Source organism: Phyllobates terribilis, unplaced genomic scaffold (genome assembly GCF_046119375.1).
Source record: "Phyllobates terribilis strain yellow unplaced genomic scaffold, ASM4611937v1 Scaffold_207__1_contigs__length_3498100, whole genome shotgun sequence".
Classification (NCBI taxonomy): Eukaryota; Metazoa; Chordata; class Amphibia; order Anura; family Dendrobatidae; genus Phyllobates; species Phyllobates terribilis.
Genome location: NW_027362967.1, coordinates 2,107,882 through 2,127,312, shown reverse-complemented (window position 1 = coordinate 2,127,312; position 19,431 = coordinate 2,107,882). Strand labels below are relative to the sequence as shown.

At 48.0% G+C, this 19,431-nt stretch overlaps 1 pseudogene; it reads right to left on the bottom strand.

Moving 5' to 3' along the window:
- LOC141213688 (uncharacterized) overlaps positions 1 to 18,784 on the bottom strand; it is a 29,645-nt pseudogene extending 10,861 nt beyond the window's left edge.
- Positions 18,785 to 19,431: the final 647 nt, after the last annotated feature.

The window sequence follows — 19,431 nt, the reverse complement described above, 5'->3', positions numbered from 1 at the left end:
ATGTATGAAAGTCTATTAGGCCGGGCCAGAGGCAGCACCCAATAAGTTACATTTTAACGCTCCCATACACATTAGACTAAAGTTGCATGAAAACACTGATTCAGGGGGTTTGATCGACTATATAAAGTATTTGGGGGGCTCCCGACAGATGATGTCAGAGCAGAGAAGGATCTGGCATCCTGAATTTCAGAGGCTAATCCATTTGTTTTTCCTGTAGATAATCGTCCACTAGAGGAGTCTGGAGGCGACTCTCTCATACAGACCACAGGAAAGCTGGAATATTCGTGTATGGGGGAGTCTGGAGAGATAGCCGTCTGCCAAATGATCGTTCAGCCAACACTTATCTCATGTGTATGGGGCAGTTAGTATTACACTGACTGGCAGAGATAATACACGGCACTACAGTAGTACAGTGCATCACTTGAGCAATCAGAGGCTTGTATGGTGTATGATCGCACTGAGGAGAGTTGTTTAAAAAAATATTTAACCTGAAAAAAATCTCAGTTTTAGCAACAAGAAATATCTGTCACTAGGGAAACCAGACTCACTGCACAATGTTCGTTAAGTCACGTCCATAATAACCTTCTTATACTCTGTTTTCCTTTACACATCCTCTACACAGTGACGTAGATAGAAATCACAGTGTTACGGATCCGGGTGGTGGAACCTCTGTGCTGCGGTGCAAGGAGGGACCAGAGGGGGGGTAACTAGGTATCAATTCGGACTGAACAAGGTCGTACGGCGGCTCAATCGACTCTGTGACCAGAGAAGGACCGAGCAGAGGGACCAGGTGCTACTCTGGGCCAGACCTTGTATGAGAGCAGGTGACTCCCATGGGTCAGAAGGCAGGGACTGACCGGTATAGCAGATGGGCACAACAGGCAGGCTGGTGGGTGATCCGGGTAGACGGACTGGCAGACTCGGCAGGTAACAAGCAGGGGCCTCCGGGTAGGCACGGCAGGTAACAAGCAGGAGCCCCCAGGTAGGCACGGCAGGTAACAAGCAGGAGCCTCCAGGTAGGCTGGCTGGTAGGCACGGCAGGTAACAGGCAGGTGCTTCCAGGTAAGCAAGCGGGTTGGCAGGCACGGCAGATAACAAGCAGGAGCCTCTAGGGTAGGCTGGCTGGTAGGCATGGATGGTAACAGGCAGGAGCCTCTAGGTAGGCTGGCTGGTAGGCATGGCAGGTAACAGGCAGGTGCTTCCAGGTAAGCAGGCGGGCAGAGCCCATAGACAGACTGGCGGACTGAACGGAAGACAGACTGCCGGGCTGGAGAGTAGTCAGGCTGGCGAACTGGACTGGTAGTCAGGCTGGCGGGCAGGACTGGTAGTCAGGCTGGCGGGCAGGACTGGTAATCAGGCTGGCGAGCAGGATTGGTAGTCAGGCTGGTGGGCAGGACTTTTAGTCATGCTGGCGAGCAGGACTGGTAGTCAGGCTGCCGGGCAGGACTGGTAGTCAGGCAGGCAGCGGAACCTGAGGGCTGAAGCAGAGGTAAGTACACAGTGCTACAACTTTGCTCGGGCACCTCCATTTTGGAGGAGGTGCCTTATATACGGGAGGTCCTCCGGCCATTAACCGGGGACTCCTTAGGACGGCGTGCGCGGCCTCTTTATGAGGGAGGGAGCATGCGCCCTAAGCACAGTGCCTGGAAAGCTGTGCCTGCAGGCAGCCGCAGCAGTAGGAGCGCCGGAGGATGCCGGGCAGGGAGCGCGGCGGTAAGAGGGACGGCGTCTCTGCCTGTCAGGGAGCAGACACGCCGATACTACACACAGTGACAAAGCAATAGCTGAAATTGAGCCCCACCACCCCGAAGGGAAAAAATAAATAAAAAATATAAAAACCGTGAAGGAAATAATTATTTGATCCCTTGCTGTTTTTGTAAGTTTGCCCACTGACAAAGACATGGACAGTCTATAATTTTAAGGGTAGGTTAAGTGTAACATTGAGAGATAGAATATCCAAAAAAAAATATCAAGAAAATCACATTGTATAAATTTGATAAATATATTTGCATTTTGCAGAGAGAAATAAGTATTTGATCCCTCTGGCAAACACCACTTAATACTTGGTGGCAAAACCCTTGTTGGCAGCACAGCGGTCAGACGTTTCTTGTACTTGATAATGAGGGTTGCGCACATGTCAGGAGGAGTTTTGGTCCACTCCTCTTTGCAGATCATCTCTAAATCATTCAGATTTTGATTGCTGTCGCTTGGCAACTCAGAGCTTCAACTCCCTCCATAAGTTTTCTAAGGGATTAAGGTCTGGAGACTGGCTAGGCCACTCCATGACCTTACTGTGCTTCTTTTTGAGCAACTCCTTTCTTGCCTTGGCTGTATGTTTTGGGTCATTGTCTTGCTGGAAGAACCAGCCACGATCCATTTTTAATGTCTTGGTGGAGGGAAGGAGGTTGTCACTCAGGATTTTACGATACATGGCTCCATCCATTCCCCCATTGATGCGGTGAAGTAGTCCTGTGCCCTTAGCAGAGAAACACTGCCAAAACATAATGTTTCTACCTCTATGCTTGACAGTGGGGATGGTGTTCTTTGGTCATAGGCAGCATTTCTCTTCCTCCAAACACGGCGAGTTGAGTTAATGCCAAAGAGCTCAATTTTTGTCTCATCTGACTACAGCACCTTCTCCCAATATCTCACAGAATCATCCAGGTGTTCATTGGCAAACTTCAGATGGGCCTGCCCATGTGCCTTCTTGAGCAGGGGGACCTTGCGGGCACTGCAGGATTTTAAACCATTAAGGCGCAATGTGTTACCAATGGTTTTCTTGGTGACTGTAGTTCCTACTGCTTTGAGATCATTAACAAGTTCCCCCCATGTAGTTTTAGGCTGATCTCTCACCTTCCTCATGATCAAGGATAACCCACGAGGGGAGATTTTACATGGTGCCCCAGATCGATGTCGATTGACAGTCATTTTGCATTTCTTCCATTTTGTTACTATTGCACCAACAGTTGTCTCCTTCTCACCCAGCATTTTTCTTATGGTTTTGTAGAACATTCCAGCTTTGTGCAGGTCTATGATCTTCTCCCTGACATCCTTAGAAAGCCCTTTAGTCTTGCTCATATTGGAGAGGTTAGTCTGTCTGATTAATTGAGTCTATGGACAGGAGTCTTTTATACAGGTGACTATGTAAGACAGCCAGTGTCGGACTGGGGTATCTAGGGCCCACAGGGGGAATTGATCCTCGGGGCCCACTCTACAGCTATATGCACATACCTGTTAGCCGTTATCCCTGTTATAGTGGAGCGTCGACTGTAAATAGCAGGCGGCTCCTGCATCTACTGTGCACCACTATAACTAAGGTAGTTGTACAAATAAGGTAGTTTGCATTAAAGGGGTTCCTTGGTTACAGCAAGTTATCACCGATCCATGGGCTTCACAAGATAGGTGATAACTTATTGATCATTTGGGTCCGAACATTGGAAAACGCACCTATCGGAAGAATGGGGAAGTTTTATCCCTGTCAGGACACTTATCCCCATTTTAAAATGCAGCAGCAGGTGGGAAGTCTGACCGCAGCCTTATTCATTCATTTTGGGGCTTCCAGATAAAAACAAGAACAGCACCTGAGAGAATGAATGGATCAGTGGTCAAGTCGCACATGAGCTCCAGTCTAATGGGAATAAAAACTCCACATTCTACCAATTGGTGCAGGTCCCAGTATTCAGACCCCACCAATCAATACTTTATCACTTATCCTGTGGAGAGGTGATTACTTGTTTTCCCCGGAGAACCCCTGTAAGTGCATCTTGCTCCAAGTATTTAATCACTAGTGCAAATAAAGAATCTTCTAATTAATATCAGAAAGAACAAATGACTGCCATACCCAACACAACCCACTATACCAACAGCAATAGTACCACATACAAGGGAGAAATACTGCCACACATTACCAGACCACATATTACCACCACATAGTGACCGAATAATACTACATGCAAGGCAGAAATACAGTGACACCCGTGACCAGACCACATATTACCACCACATAGTGACTGAATAATACCACATACAAGGGAGAAATACCACCACACCGTGACCAGACCAGATATTAACAGCATATAGCATCCAAATAATTCCCCATCATTGCTCTCCCCCCACCTCCTCCATCATTACTCTCTCCCATCTCCATCATTTCTCTCCCCCACCTCCTTCATCATTGCTCTCTCCCACCTTCTCCATCATTTTCATATTGCCATCTTCATTGACATATCTCCCCCCACCTCCTTCATCATTGCCATATCTCCCCGGCACTCCTCCATCATTGCCATATCTCCCCCACCTCCTATTTTATTAAATTTTATATTTAATCCAAAATGGAGGCAGTGTTTAGGAAAAATGTACAAAGATTTTACACAAGGGGCAATACAATACATATAAAGTTACACAAAATAATAAGGATTAAAGAAAAAACTTACTATACGATCGCAGAGATGATTCAATATAGCTGGAGGGGAGACCACACACGGTATAGCTGCAGTCCATTTTTCTCCCCGGAAGGGCTCACAGCTCTGGAAAAATAAGCATATTGTTGCTTGGCTGACCCTGTCACTAATAATATGGGCCCCATTATCATCGGAATAAATGGAACTTTAGTTATTCCATATTTTATTTTGGCTCCGAAAATCCTGCAGTTTGCAGGTGGGGAATTGTCTTAGTTAACGAGCTGTGTCCTCCTCAGCTAGATGTAAATTGTCGGAGGTCTGTGTCAGAGGAAAACACACTCACATGCTAATTGGGGTTGTAGCACCTTTCTTTGTGCCAGCATCTGTCCAAGCCACTTCTGCTGTGGTGATAATTAGCATACAGACAGATGGTAGATTATCAGCTCTTATCTCCTGACATATAGTATAGGGGAGGGGGAGAAGAAGAGGGGTCTGGGGGGGAGGGAATTCTTAATATTTTTCTGAAAGGACTAAATACTTATTTCTCACTGCAAAATGCAAATAAATTTATCTAATTTATACTATGTGATTTTCTTTATTTTTTGGGATATTCGATCTCTCAATGTTAAAACTAATCTGCACTTAAAATTATAGATTGTTCATGTCTTTGTCAATGAGAAAACTCAAAAACAGCAAGGGATCAAATACTTATTTCCTTCAATGTATATTTCATATATATATATATATATATATATATATATATATATATATATATATATATAATACAGATCAAAAGTTTGGACACACCTTCTCATTTATAGATTTTTCTGTATTTTCATGACCATGAAAACTGTACATTCACACTGAAGGCATCAAAACTATGAATTAACACATGTGGTATTATATACTTAACAAAAAAGTGTGAAACAACTGAAAATATGTCTTATATTCTAGGTTCTTCAAAGTAGACACCTTTTGCTTTGATGACTGCTTTGCACACTCTTGGCATTCTCTTGATGAGGTTCAAGAGGTAGTCACCGGAAATTGTTTTCACTTCACAGGTGTGCCCTGTCAGGTTTAATAAGTGGGATTTCTTGCCTTATAAATGGGGTTGGGACCATCAGTTGTGTTGTGCAGAAGTCTGGTGGATACACAGCTGATAGTCCTACTGAATAGACTGTTAGAATTTGTATTATGGCAAGAAAAAGCAGCTAAGTAAAGAAAAACGAGAGGCCATCATTACTTTAAGAAATGAAGGTCATTCAGTCCGAAAAATTGGGAAAACTTTGAAAGTGTCCCCAAGTGCAGTTGCAAAAACCATCAAGCGCTACAAAGAAACTGGCTCACATGAGGACCGCCCCAGGAAAGGAAGACCAAGAGTCACCTCTGCTTCTGAGGATAAGTTTATCCGAGTCACCAGCCTCATAAATCGCAGGTTAACAGCAGCTCAGATTAGAGACCAGGTCAATGCCACACAGTTCTAGCAGCAGACTCATCTCTTCAACAACTGTTAAGAGGAGACTTTGTGCAGTAGGCCTTCATGGTAAAATAGCTGCTAGGAAACCTCTGCTAAGGACAGGCAACAAGCAGAAGAGACTTGTTTGGGCTAAAAAACACAAGGAATGGACATTAGACCAGTGGAAATCTGTGCTTTGGTCTGATGAGTCCAAATTTGAGATCTTTGGTTCCAACCACCGTGTCTTTGTGCGACGAAGAAAAGGTGAACGGATGGACTCTACATGCCTGGTTCCCACCGTGAAGCATGGAGGAGGAGGTGTGTGTAGCATCGGCGTCTCTGCCCCTTGCTAGGCAGAGACGCTGTCCCTCTCACCTCCCCGCTTCGGGCACGGCGTCCTCCAGCGCTTCTCTCCCCGCTGCTTCCTGCACGCGCTCCTTCCCCGGCAGTGTGCTTAGGGCGCGCACGCTCTCCCCCTCTCTTAAAGGGACCGCGCGCGCCGTCCTTAGTAGTCCCCGGCCAATTGCCGTTGGACCTCCCATATATTAGGCACCTCCTCCAAAATGGAGGTGCCTGTGCAATGTTGTTTGCACTGTGTCTCACCTGTGCTTCAGCCCTCAGGTTCCGCTGCTAGCCTGACTTCTCGTCCTGCCTGCCAGCCTGTTACTTGCCTTGTCCGCCAGACCGCTCACCTGGGAGCGTCTACTAGTTACCTGCCTTGTCTGCCAGTCCGCTCACCTGGGAGCGTCCTTCAGTTACCTGCCTGTTACCTGCCTCGTCAGTCAGACCGCTCACCTGGGAGCGTCCACCAGTTACTTGCCTGTTACCTGCCTTGTCTGCCAGACTGCTCACCTGGGAGCGTCCACCAGTTACCTGCCTGTCTCCTGCCTCGTCTGTCAGCCCGCTCACCTGGAGCGGCCACCAGTTACCTGCCTGTTACCTGCTGTCTCCGTCAGCCCGCTCACCTGGGAGCGCCCGCCAGTTACCTGTCAGGTATCCGCCTCACCTGTCTACCCAGAGACTGTCCCGGTCACTTGCCGTGACCACCTGTCTGTCTACCCAGAGACTGTCTCCGTCACTTGCCGTGACCACCTGTCTGTCTACCCAGAGACTGTCCCCGTCACTTGCCGTAACCACCTGCCTGTCTACCCAGAGACTGTCCCTGTCACTTGCTGTGACTACCTGCCTGCCTTCCCTGGGAGTCACCCGCTTCCTTAAAAGGACTCCCCCCTTGTATTGCAGCTCAGAGGTTCCACCTCCCGGACCCGTAACAGTTTGCTCGGGCCATGGAACCCGGTGGCACCCAAGCTCCCTCGCTCTCTGACCTATACCATGAAGTCTCCCGTCAGAGGTCCCAGCAGGAGTCCATCCTGAACCACCTGCGGAATGTCAACTCCCGTTTGGACACACTGACTGCTCCACCAGCAACCACCACTAGTGTCACGACTCGCACCCCGGCAGCGCCACTGCCCACCAATACCATGGCATCCTGCCCCGGACCCCGGCTTTTTGCACCTCCTCGCTTCGGAGGCGACCCCGCTCAAGCTCGGGGCTTCATAAACCAGTGCACCCTGCACTTTGAACTCTTGGCTCACCAGTTTATCTCCGACTGGTCCAAAGTGGCATTCATCATGTCCCATCTCACTGGGGAGGCTGTGGCATGGCTTAACCCCCATGTGGGAGAGAGGGGATCCCCTGGTGTCCGACCTGTCGTCTTTCCTCACTGCTTTTCGGAGAGTCTTCGATGAACCGGGACGAAAGACCTCATCTGCCTCCTCGTTGCTACGTCTCCGTCAAGGGAGTCTCACCGTGGGCCAATATGCCATACGGTTCCGCACCCTCGCTTCTGAGCTTGCCTGGGATAATGAGGCCCTGGTGTCCGTCTTCTGGGAGGGTCTTTCCGGTCGGATTAAAGATGAGCTCGCCGGTCGGGATATTCCTACCACCCTGGATGACCTGGTGTCGCTGGCTACCCGGATTGACATCCGGTTTCAAGAACGCACCAAAGAGACCACCCGTGAGAGAAGGTTTCCCCGCCTAGCTCCTACTTTCCAGAAACCTGTCTCCTCTTCTGTCACTCCCCGGGCGCACTCACCCGAGCCCATGCAGATCGACCAGACCAAGATGGTCAAATCTCGCCAAGAGTCACGCCGAGCCGAGGGGAGCTGCTTCTATTGTGGCAGTAAGGAGCACCTGATTCGTTCCTGCCCGGAGAGGCCGGGAAACTCCAGTGTCTAGGACCGCTCGGAGAGGTCGCCCTAGACAAAAATAAATCCTCTCCAACCCTGACTTTGTCTGTATCTATCTCCTGGGGAGAGAACCGTCACTTTGAACTCGCCCATCTGGATTCTGGATCCGCTGGAAACCTCATCTCCCAGTCCCTGGTTGAGAAATACCGTATTCCCACCTTCTCTGGCTGAACCTTTGTCAGTCGCCTCCGTGGATGGAAGACTCCTTCCGGTGACCATCCTGCTCGCCACGGAACCCATAACCCTGCAGGTGGGAATGCTGCACTCTGAGGTAATCTCCTTCCATGTGTTGCCCGGACTCTCCCACTCCCTATTGCTAGGTCTACCTTGGCTCCAGACACATGAACCCGTGTTGAACTGGCATTCTGGTGAAGTACTCCGGTGGGGGCTGGTCTGCCATAAGACCTGCCTGGTTCCAGTTCGTCCGGTTCGTCCTCCACCTACCCCAGCTAATTTACCCGGTCTTCCGGCTCCTTACTGGCCCTATGCTGACGTCTTTGGTAAAAAGGAAGCAGAGACATTGCCACCTCATAGGCCATATGATTGCCCGATCGACCTGGTACCTGGCGCCACTCCACCCCGTGGGCGTATTTATCCGTTGTCTGCGGCCGAAACCCGGGCCATGTCTGAGTACATAGAGGAGAATCTGGCCAGGAGATTCAACCGGAAGTCTACTTCCCCGGCTGGAGCCGGATTCTTCTTTGTCAATAAAAAGGATGGCTCGCTACGCCCCTGTATTGACTATAGAGGACTCAATCAGATCACGGTTAAAAATAAATACCCCCTTCCGCTCATCTCTGAGTTATTTGATCGCCTTAAAGGCGCCAGGATCTTTTCCAAGCTGGATCTACGTGGAGCGTATAACCTGGTCCGTATCCGTCAGGGAGACAAGTGGAAAACGGTATTTAATACCCGGGACGGACACTATGAGTACCGTGTGATGCCCTTCGGTCTCTGCAATGCTCCCGCCGTTTTCCAAGAACTGGTCAACGACATCTTCCGTGACCTTCTTTACTCCTGCGTGGTGGTATACCTGGACGACATCTTGGTCTTCTCTCCGCATCTTCCCACACACCGGAGGGATGTTCGTCAGGTCCTGCTGAGGCTCAGGCAGAACCACCTCTATGCTAAATACGAGAAGTGCCTTTTTGAGCAGACCTCTCTTCCATTCCTGGGCTATGTTATCTCCCAGACAGGCTTGCGAATGGATCCTGAGAAGCTCTCTGCTGTCTTAAAGTGGCCCCATTCGGAGGGCTTGAAGGCGATACAGAAATTCCTGGGCTTCGCTAATTACTATCGTCTCTTCATTCCTCACTTCTCGTCTCGGACTGCGCCCATATCTGCGCTCACCCGTAAGGGAGCAAATCCCAAGGTATGGCCACCCGAAGCTAAAGGGGGCCTTCCTTTCCCTGAAGCAAGCCTTCTCCTCTGCCCCTGTGCTGCACCGTCCGGACTGCAGCAAACAGTTCTACCTGGAGGTTGATGCTTCCTCCTCTGGAGCCGGAGCGGTGCTCACCCAAAAGTCTTCATCCGGGAGAATGGTAACCTGCGGCTTTTTCTCCAAAATCTTCTCCTCCTCTGAGCGCAATTACTCCATAGGAGACCGAGAACTGTTAGCCGTTAAATTGGCGCTGGAGGAGTGTCGTTACCTGCTTGAACGGGCTCTATACCCGGTGATCATCTACACGGATCACAAAAACCTGGCATATCTCCAAAATGCCCAGAGACTTAATCCACGGCAGGCCCGGCGGTCTTTGTTTTTTGCCCGCTTCGATTTCATCCTTCATTTCCGCCCGGCGGACAAGAATGTCAAAGCTGATGCCTTGTCCCGATCCTTCCTGTCCTCCGACCAAGAGGAGGAGCCTATGCACATTATCGAACCCTCCAAGGTGATGAATGTGGCCCCCTTGGATTTGACTCGTCTTCCACCTGGCAAGACGTTCGTGGCGCCTCCTGACCGTGAGAAGATTCTTCGCTGGGGTCATTCTTCTAAACTAGCTGGCCATGCCGGCCAAAAAAAGACCTTCCTACTCATTTCCCGGCATTACTGGTGGTCTACCCTGCGTAAGGATGTGGTAGACTTCGTCTCTGCCTGTTCATCTTGTGGCCGCAACAAAGTTCCCAGACACTTACCAGCTGGTCATCTCCTGCAGCTATCCATACCTGTTGCCCCATGGCAACACATCACTATGGACTTCATTACCGACCTTCCTGTCTCTGCCGGGTGTACTGTCATTTGGGTGGTCGCGGACCGCTTTTCTAAAATGGCCCACTTCATTCCCCTGCCTGGTCTTCCGTCTGCACATGAGCTGGCTAAGGACTTTATCCGCCATATCTTCCGTCTCCATGGCCTACCCCTCCACATCGTGTCGGATCGAGGGGTTCAGTTCACCTCACGCTTCTGGAGAGCCACATGTAAACTGCTGGACGTCACCCTGGACTTCTCCTCCGCTTACCACCCTCAGTCCAATGGTCAAGTGGAGCGGATCAATCAGATCCTTACCAGCTATCTCCGGCACTTTGTTAATGCCCACCATTCTGATTGGGTGGACCTCCTCCCTTGGGCCGAATTCTCTTACAATAACCACGAGAGCGAATCCTCTTCCAAATCCCCGTTCTTTATTGTCTATGGCCAGCACCCCCGGATTCCGTTTCCCGTCTCCGCCTCTGTGGACAACCCTGCCGCGCAGTCTCTGGTCAGCGAGTTTTCTACCATTTGGGAGAGTACTACTTCCGCACTTCTTCTGTCCTCCGAGCGGATGAAGAGATATGCTGATAAGAGACGTCTGGATCTGCCTCAATTCCGTCCGGGAGACAAGGTTTGGCTCTCCTCCAAATATGTACGGCTCAAGATACCCTCCTACAAGTTAGGTCCTCGCTTCATCGGCCCATTTGAAATCCTTAGGCAAATTAATCCAGTAGCCTACAAATTAAAACTCCCAGCCACCTTAAGGATTCCCAACTCCTTCCACGTATCTCTCCTCAAACCCGTTGTCTTTAACTCTTTTTCCAACAATCCAGGTACTCCCCCTGCTCCGGTTTCCGCTGAAGACGTTTTTGAGGTAGAGAGCATTCTGGCTACCAAGAGGGTAAGAGGAAAGACCTTTTTTCTGGTAGATTGGAAGGGGTTTGGTCCTGAGGAGAGAACTTGGGAACCCAGGGAGAACATCAACGCCCCGCTTCTCCTTGAAAAATTTCTTTCTGTCCCCGTCACTTGCCGTAACCACCTGCCTGTCTACCCAGAGACTGTCCCCATCACCTGCCGTGACCACCTGCCCGTTTACCCAGAGACTGTCCCTGTCACTTGCTGTGGCTACCTGCCTGCCTTCCCTGGGAGTCACCCGCTTCCTTACAAGGACTTCCCCCTTGTATTGCAGCTCAGAGGTTCCACCTCCCGGACCCGTAACAGTGTGATGGTGTGGGGGTGCTTTTCTGGTGACACTGTTGGGGATTTATTCAAAATTGAAGGCATACTGAACCAGCATGGCTACCACAGCATCTTGCAGCGGCGTGCTATTCCATCCGGTTTGCGTTTAGTTGGACCATCATTTATTTTTCAACAGGACAATGACCCCAAACACCTCCAGGCTGTGTAAGGGCTATTTTACCAAGAAGAAGCATATGGCGAAACGGCGTCGTCGGGGCAGATTTCTCTAAACCTCCATCGGCTGTACACTGCCACTAACACTCTATATGTAAGTACTGCACTTGGATTTCATGCCTATGAATAATACAACTCTGTGCACATAGCTTTCCACTAATAGTTTCAGTGAATGCTGATTCTTGTTGCTGCTTTTCATATACTTATATGAGAATTGCACTTGCATCTATATCTACCAATATAGTCAATCTTCTCAAATATGAATAATATAATCCTATACACATAGTTCTCCATTATAACTTTATTTAGTGCTGATTTTTGTTGCTGTTTTTCATATCCTTGATAATTGCACATTGCAATCTTCTCCATATATAGGGAGAGGAATCTCTCTTTCATGCACTTGCACTTTAAGTTTTGATTTGGGGGGATTGGTACTAAATTATTTACAGCACGTTATATCTAGGGAAGAAGTGCAATATTGATATTTTAGATCTTATAGGCATGTGTTGCTAAATAACTACTGTTGCATGTCATTTGAGCCAGTGTGGAGTGTTTTATTGATGACATTTGAAGGCACCTGTTTTTTACTAAGTTTTTAAATTATTGAAATAAAAATTAATTTATTTTAGTCGATTTGCATCTTATCTTGCTTTAAACCGAGATCATATAGCCTGTGTTTGTGTGCCAAATATATTTATTCGGGAGGTATAATTGTTGACCTTATTGATATATACCATATCAATTCAAGTCTGCAACCACATAGACCAAAGGTCTGTATTTCTCACTTACTTATTCCTATCTCACTCATCACTAGGAAATTGTTCTCCTGTGCGCCCATGTAGCTCAGTATGAGGGCTCCCACACAGTATGATGGCCCCCACAGACCCACACTGTATGATGTCCCCCACAGCCCTTCACTTAATATGATGCCCCCACAATTCCTGACATTTAAAAAAAAAACACAAACTACTCAACCAACTGTAATATGAAGCCTATAGTACTGAGACTCCATACTACAGGTGGGATGTAGTGACGCCATTGTGCCTGCAGTGCACGGAGTCTCAGACTCACAGGTAAAGGCTGAATGGTGGATCAGGGAGCTTTCGACTCCCTGATTCACTATTCTATTCAATGCCATCACCATCAATTCAAGGGCACCATAGCGGTCACGTGGGCTGCCACTATGGATGATTCGCCCCTGCCTATCCAACTATTGAGAGGTAAATATCTCATTGGTCCCGGGTTCATTAGAATCGGCCCCAAGAATGGGGCTAAGTGAGTGTCTCTTAGAAGCCCTAGTTTGCCCTTATATAGATATAGAAATATATATAAAAATACACTGATACATTAAATAGGACCAGATATGTATCAAGGTATAAAGGAAAGGGTATGGTGCTCATATATGTATATACACACAGACACACACATACAGTAGGGAAAATAAGTATTTGATACACTGCCGATTTTGAAAATTTTCCCACCTACAAAGAATGGAGAGGTCTGTAATTTTTACCGCATGTTCACTTCAACTGTGAGAGGCAGTATCTTGGAAAAAAAACAGAAAATCACATTGTATGATTTGTACATAATTGATTTGCATTTTATTGCATGAAATAAGTATTTGATACAATAGAAAAACAGAACTTAATATTTGGTCCAGAAACCTTTGTTACAGTTACAGAGGTCAGACGTTTCCTGTAGTTCTTGACCAGGTTTGCATACACTGCGCAGGGATTTTGGCCCTCTCCTCCATACAGATCTTCTCCAGATCATTCAGGTTTCGGGGCTGTTGTTGGGCAACATTGAATTTCAGCTCCCTCCAAAGATTTTCTCTTGGGTTCAGGTCTGGAGACTGGCTAGGCCACACCAGGACCTTGAAATGCTTCTTACAGAGTCACTCCTTAGTTGTCCTGGCTGTGTGTTTAGGATCATTGTCATGCTGGAAGACCCAGCCACGAACAATCTTCAATATTCTTACTGAGGAAGCTCAAGACTGGGTTAATGACGGCAGTTAATTTATAGGGACCAATGAACCTAGGTCCCAGCTTCCAGGAAGGGACTTTCAACTTAATATTCCTGGTAGACAAGCACACAAAGTTAATCACATTCAGGTTCAGACCTGGCAAGTGTTTTTTGTCAGCCATGAGTTTATACCTGTCTCCCATGATCTTTAAACTACTCAGCACCCCCCGCCACATAAGAGCTACGAAGAAAACCGTTCCTCCTCAGGAACTCCCGAAGTTCCTCCCCCACTAAAGGTGCCAAACTGTGGATGGTAACCGTATGCACCAAAGAACAGTGACCTGCCAGTGGATACTTGGAAGATGATTATTAATTGCAAATTCTAACATCAGTAAGTAGGATGCCCAATCCTCCTGATTTTTGGCGACAAAACACCTGAGGTAGGTCTACAAACTCTGATTGAAGCGCTCGGTCATGGGGTGGAAGGCAGAGGAAAAAAACAGCTGCACCCCCCAGTCGAGAACAGAATGCTTTCCAGAACTTGGAAACAAACTGGGTCCCCCTATCTGATACCACATCGGAGAGAACCCCATGAAGCTTCACAATCTCATTTATAAACACCCGAGCAAGTGTCTTAGCATTTGGAAGTGCAGGTAATGCGACAAAGTGAACCATTTTACTGAACCTATCTACAACCACAAAGACCACTGTTTTACCTGCAGAAACCGGGAGGTCAGTAATAAAATCCATGGACAAGTGTGTCCATGACCTGGTAGGGATAGGTAGTTGAAGAAAAGTACCAGATTGCAAAATAAGAGGAGGGGGGTATACATACCAAAATTTTTTGGAAACCAACAGCTACAAATTCCCTTCTTCGGTGGGAGAGCCACTATCCTCTCCCTCTGACGAAGGGAATACCAAAAGGCCAATACATCAGGCTGAGAAGGAATTGTTCGACTGATGGTGAATTTATACAGCAGGCTAAGGAAATGAGAGAGAGGTCTAAACGAAGGGGATACTCTGATTGGGTTTTGAGAAGGGCGCACCAGTTTGCTTTAAAACAAAATAGAGAAAATCTGCTCTCTCCAAGAACAAAAGACGATAATGAAAAAGAAAAAGAACTTATTAGGTTGATTGCGACATACGATAATGGTGCCCCACAAGCAAGGGTCATTATAGAAAAATATTCGGGAATTCTACCATAGACGAGGATTTGAAAAAAGTTGTTGGTACAAAACAACAAATCACGTTTCATAGAAACAAAACGATTGGAGACAGGGTTGTCAAAAGTCATTTTGTGCAATCTAAAAAGGACAAGTCTTGGTTATCAGGGAGACCGAATGGCTGCTACAATTGCAACGGATGTGTGGCCTGTCCGAATGTTAAGACTACAAAAACCTTTATGAGTAACGTTACTGGATTGTCCTTTGATATTAGAAGTTTTATTAATTGCAGAACAAAATTTTTGATATATAAAGCAACATGTATTTGCAAAAAGGAGTAAATGTGGCGCCCCTGCTGCGCATTGGAGCCACAGATCCCAGTGGGGTGCATGGACGGATTTCTCCACAAGAGGCCCTCACAGCATGCACACACCTCCACCCTACCACCTCAGACCACCAGAGGGAGCCCGGATAGGGACGGATATATATGGAGGGTGGAGTTAGGCAGGGAGAACAAGGTCTATCAGGGAACAGATCACAGCACAGTCTGCTCAGAGAACAGAGTTCCTGCTCACAGGCAGAGAGGGACAGAGTTCTCAGTTCAGTTCCTGCAGGAGTCAGCTCAGTTAAGAGTGATTAGACTGCAGTGGAGCTCAGGTTAGTGAGCTTAAGGTGTGCCGACACCATAAGAGCGGTGAAGAAGCAGTGAGCTTCCTGCTAGTGTGTAGCGTAGTGAGGGCCCCAAGTAGGCCGAAGGCAAGTGGAAGGAGAGTAACATAGGGGGCAGAGGAGCTTTACCTGCTCACCCCAAGCACATATACCGGACACCGGGTCCACGTCTGCAGGGATTCCTTACACCCAGCAGAGACAACCGGAACCCCTGGAAGACTTCAGATCCCAGGATCACCCAAGAGCTGATACGTACCAGAGCCAGGAGTCACGGAGGCCCTGCAAGCAGGGAGAGTGATCTCCAACCAAAAGCCCTACCACAAGGTCAGCCGGTGCAGGACAGAAACCAAGTTAGGCCTAGCTCCAAGCAGGTCAGAGACTTACTAAACAAAGGCAAGAAACAGGAGGCCCTACACCCGCTCACTGGGTAGAGTCCTGATATGCACCCTTCACCCTACAGCGCCCCGGATCGTGCCTGAAACACCACCAGTAAAGGTACTGAAGTGAACTGCGTGCCTATTCTTGCTCTGAACCTGCTGGGTCCCCTCTGTCCTGCATCCCTACCTCTACGCTGCCCTGAGGCCCTGCTCCACCTGTGGGGAGCTATACCATCTAAGCTGCCTGAACACCGGACTCAGAGGACTGCCGCAGCGCTGGTGATCCTCACCAGACACCACTGGTGGCGTCATGAACATTTATAACCCCAACTTAAATTACCCTTTTTAAGAGATATCCCAGGGTACGGGCCCAGGAGCCGAGTACCGCAACATCCCCAAGACCAGGCAACAAGGCCCGGGAGCCGAGTACGTCCCCATCCCATGGGCGCGTCTGTAAACAGGGAAGACCATATGAGAAATGAGGAGAAGAATAGGAGAGCATCTAAATGATATTGCAAACAATAAAGACACCCATTGCTAAACATGTAAATTTCGTGCACGGGGGAGATCCGAAAGTTACATCATTTACGGGAATTGATTGCATGAAAGTGAATAGTAGGGGAGGGGACATGGACAGAATCCTACAGCAAAAAGAAGCAAGATGGATTTTCCGGTTGAACACCATGGCCCCTAAGGGGCTCAATGACCAACTTGGCTATAGCTGTTTTATCTGAAAGGAGTATCTCCTGATCCCCACCTCCACCAAACAAAATCCTCCCCTTCCTTTCACCCCGTTTGATCATGGAGGGTCCCATTACATGAGCCTGTCAAAATCAGATTTTTGAGCCTTTAAAATCTTGAGTGCCTTCAAAAGAAGGTGATGTTTATATCCTTAAGGATTATATACCCTTAGGAAGAAGGGAAATTTATGGATAGATAAATAATATATGACATTGTGGGCAACAGGTTGCTTAAAGAGTGCCTTCAGAATGAAATATGTATATTCAAATTATGTCTGATGAAGTTTGTATTTAAAGCTGCCATCCTACCCCAAGTAGGAAGGAGCATCATGTGCGATTTGGATTGATGGTCACTATGGCAGTGGTAATCATTCAGAAATAATACGGTATATATGGGGACATGTGACCATATGTGGTCGGCCATGTGACTGAGGCGTTTAGGGTGCCACGTGACCGAAGCGTTGTGGAGTCCACGGCCACATGTTGTAACATATGGCTGAGTGTAGATGGCTGTAAAAATGGGGCTGTATTGCGTGATCGTGGCATGCCGGGCGGCCAGAAATTATGTGATCGGTTATGTCACGTGGTCGCGGTGCGATCGGGTGAGACCCAGCCGTGTCATGTGATTGTGAGACTCTGCGCTGCAGGAAATGACATGTTTTGAAAGAGTGGGAATACATATAAGGTGGTCAAAATGGAATGAATCTGATGAGAGCACTATTATGGGATAATGTATTTGAAAAAGCAATGGGTTTGATAGAGATAAACCCGGGAATCATAGCAACCAAAGTATAACAGAGATATAAGCCCCGCCCAGGAAGTGACATAGGACTCCCTGGAAAGGAGGGAGAGTAAACCTATTTACATACAGGAAGTGAGTGTGTGGGATTAGATTATCTCCTCATACATTTTTTGGAAAAATAGTGGAGGCAGCACTCTGCACCATTGTAATCAACACTCGCCATTGTGAGCCTCATTGAATTTTTTGTTTTACTCACTTTGACACTATATTGGCACAGAGTCACCTTCTCTCTTTGCATGAATTGTGTTGTGCCTTCCCCAAAATGCTAAACATACTCCCCTGATGAATTCTCCGTAAGGAGAAAGAAACGCGTCGGAAGGGTTTTTGTGGGATATGTTAGAAGGTACACAAGGGTACTGCCCGTGTCGGGGTGGGAACTAAACCCAGGTTCATGACAGGGGGGGGCATCAGTCCTCATAAAAAGATCGACAGACAGAAAATCCTGGATGGTGTCTACATGCAAAATAGGTGAGAACCACATATTTTCTTTCTATATTGCACAATAGCACTTTAGATTATGATTAATGTTAACAGTCAGGACTGGATATATTAATTCGGAGACAGTATCCTGTAAATATCTGTAATGAGTCTTTTTGAGTCCTGAGGTTAATAGGGGTTATGTTGATTCAGTAATGGATATATAGGATATAAAGTTTTATAGGTATAAGTGAAGGTTATGTTATAAGAGAATCCTCTCTGATGTGAGTTCTCCTTTCGTTTAGGAATTGAAGAACAGGTCCTAATAAAATGTCCCTTTTTCCCAGAAAAAAAAAATACGCCTTTATTCTTGCAAATCTCCGGGGAAATGATGATGTAAAGGCACCCCCTAACTGCATGGGTTCTGCTACCTCCCCCAGTACTGGTTCACCTCCAGACCGCTCCCCCGGCAGAGGCACATAAACCCGACAAGAAGGTCCCGTAGCAGGTGGTCTCACCCGTCTATACCGACACCTCCCTATTACAGACTGAGGTGCATGTGTCTAACAACCATGACACATGCAGCCGCGGCGGCACTAACATAGATGCCGAGCACGCCGCAAATACTGGGCGAGCACCCGAGCGTGCTCACCGAAAGGGTTAACAATACATGCTGGCTCATCACTAATGAGAACAATACGTTTCCTCCCTTCCTGTCTCCATAGTTGGGTCGTATGTATCTATTACAGGAAACAGAACAAAACCTTATGATTCTTATAAAGGGGCAACAGAAGACCCCAAAAGAGCCTCCGTGCTGAAGGGGTTAATGCCCCCTGCGCCCAGTAATGGGGGTCTCCACATACCTCCACCTGCAGAGCCGCCACCACATATATGGCTGTTGTGTGCGCACAGGACCTGTGATGAGGTCACAGGAGGGGAGGAGTCAGGGGTCACATGATCAGGGGCCTCAGTGGATGCAGGACTCTGCTGTGCTGGTTGTCATGGTGCTGGATGAGCTGAAGTTTATGTGTGGGGTCAGGAGGGGTTTACAGTGTGGATGTAGCAGAGCCGCGCGTGTACGAGGTGTACGGAGCAGAGCTGTGTGTGTACGAGGTGTACGGAGCAGAGCTGTGTGTGTACGAGGTGTACGGAGCAGAGCCGCGTGTGTACGAGGTGTACGAGGCGTACGGAGCGGAGCCGCACGTGTACGAGGTGTATGGAGTGGAGTTGCACGTGTACGAGGCGTACGGAGCGGAGCCGCGTGTGTACGAGGCGTACGGAGCGGAGCCGCGCGCGTACGAGGCGCACGGAGCCGAGCCGCGCGCGCACGAGGCGTACGGTGCGGAGCAGGAAATGTTTGGACTACTGCTTTGTGCAGGGCAAGCAAAGATTTTTTACGTACACTAATATGGACAGAAGGCAGGCTCTGACCCCTAAAACAGCGGGGAAAATAGACCAGTGCTAAAAAAAAAGAAGAAAATCTGCACACAATGCTACTTCTTTGTGTGCAGGAAAAATATTGCTTTGCCTCTGACTAGAGCTGTTTTAAGATGGACACTGGAAGAACACTTTATCCTCTCCCTAGCTAATACACA